The 1,698-nt window shown below is 42.6% G+C and overlaps 1 non-coding gene across 1 annotated transcript; it reads left to right on the forward strand.

The window, feature by feature from the left end:
- Positions 1–302: 302 nt before the first annotated feature.
- Trnag-ccc (transfer RNA glycine (anticodon CCC)) lies at positions 303–374 on the forward strand. Its single transcript has one exon. It is a non-coding gene; the product is annotated as a tRNA-Gly (tRNA).
- The last annotated feature ends 1,324 nt before the right edge of the window (positions 375–1,698 follow it).

Genomic DNA, 1,698 nt, shown 5'->3' on the forward strand with positions numbered 1-1,698 from the left:
TGGTCGGTATCAGAGTCCTGAAGTTTTTGCTGTTACGAGCTGATTCGCCGCCAATGGTGGCAACATCAGCGGGAAATTATTCGATATTCTCTCGAACTTAGTTCATCTTGTGATGGATGTACCTCTGACTACCCCAATTGGTTTATAGTCGTGAGCTCAAGTATGTTAATGTCGATTTCCGGCAGCAACTTGGTTCCGCAACCGGGTGTCCTAGTGAGTCTGGGCCCTTAGTCACTTTAAAAAGATACACACACATTGCAGAGATACCTACTAATAGAGCCATGTGAGCCTCTGGTCTAACGGCGTCCGTGGTCCAGTGGTTGGGCGTTGGACTCCCGATCCGGAGGTCCCGGGTTCGAATCCCGGTGGAGACAATCACTAAAATCACTTTGTGATCCCTAGTTTGGTTAAGACATTACAGGCTGATCACCTGACTGTCCAAAAATTAAGATGATCCATGTTTCGGAAGGTACATTAAGCCGTTGGTCCCGGTTACTACTTACTGATGTAAGTATTTGTCGTTACATGAGCCATGTCAGGGGCCTATGGCGGCTCAATAATAACCCTGACATCGGAGTTGATGAGGTCGATCATTGATCGCACAACTTACAAGAGAAAAAAAGAAGAAGCTGCTTTTTTGTAGCAGACGAAGTTACTGTTAACAACGGGTAATAAAATGCCATAAAAAAAAAAGTTTTCCACTACCTGTGGAAATCGTTTCAAAACATTAACATGTCAAACAGACACTGTAGTTACTAAACCACCAAAAGTTTCACCCAAAACGTACGTGTAATTGTACTAACATGTATTGTGACTGCGAATAACTCTTCTAAAGTAACACCTCTACTGCCATTGCAATGTAAATTTATACAGGAGTCAGTATGAGCAGGAACTCTACCTATACAAATACTGTTCCTGAGTTAATATGGAACGGAACTAACGATTTTGTAATGAGCGCTCCTGTGTGCCTTTTAGTTTCGCACTTTGCATAGGCAAATTGTGGTGAGTGCCAGTATTTCGGTTTGCGCTTTTAAGGGTATTTTTTTTTTTGCTTTTAGGCGGTTATTACACGACACGGTAGGTCACGGTTTGGTGCTGAAGCGGTGAAGGCAGTATTGACAGCACCGCCTCACCGCGCGGTCGAATTATGGGACGCAAAAAATCATATGATTATTATTATTATGATATTCTTTTAACAATTAGTTACATAGTAAAACATACAATCTATAGAACGTAGCTACAATATTCTAATGACTATTGCGACTCTTAGTAATTGGATAGAGTCGTACCTCGTTCAGCGCTTATCGCTATCGATCCACTAGGGTCGATTAATTCTTTCAAATATTTTCCTCTCAAACGACGCCCTGAGCCGAAGTTCGCGCCCAAGTGGGCACCCTCAGGCATGTTGTCTTAAATTGTACGGGGTGACAGCCCTCAGCGCTCATTTGCGGCAAATTTAGGCTACATTAAGTCACGTCAAAAAAAATGTCATACCGGTCCCAGTTCAACTGAGATGTAATTGAAGAAGGCAAATCAAGATATTGACAGCGTAACCGACTCAATTCTATCTATAAGGAACCTACGTACATAATACGCGACCTCAATGCGTTTTGACTTTAGTTCTCAACCACCCATCACTACTTAAAATGAACTTTCAAAAAGGCGACACGACAGCTAGAGGTGGCACATCCGATCGTT

The sequence above is a fragment of the Pectinophora gossypiella genome, chromosome 11 (assembly GCF_024362695.1).
Source record: "Pectinophora gossypiella chromosome 11, ilPecGoss1.1, whole genome shotgun sequence".
Classification (NCBI taxonomy): Eukaryota; Metazoa; Arthropoda; class Insecta; order Lepidoptera; family Gelechiidae; genus Pectinophora; species Pectinophora gossypiella.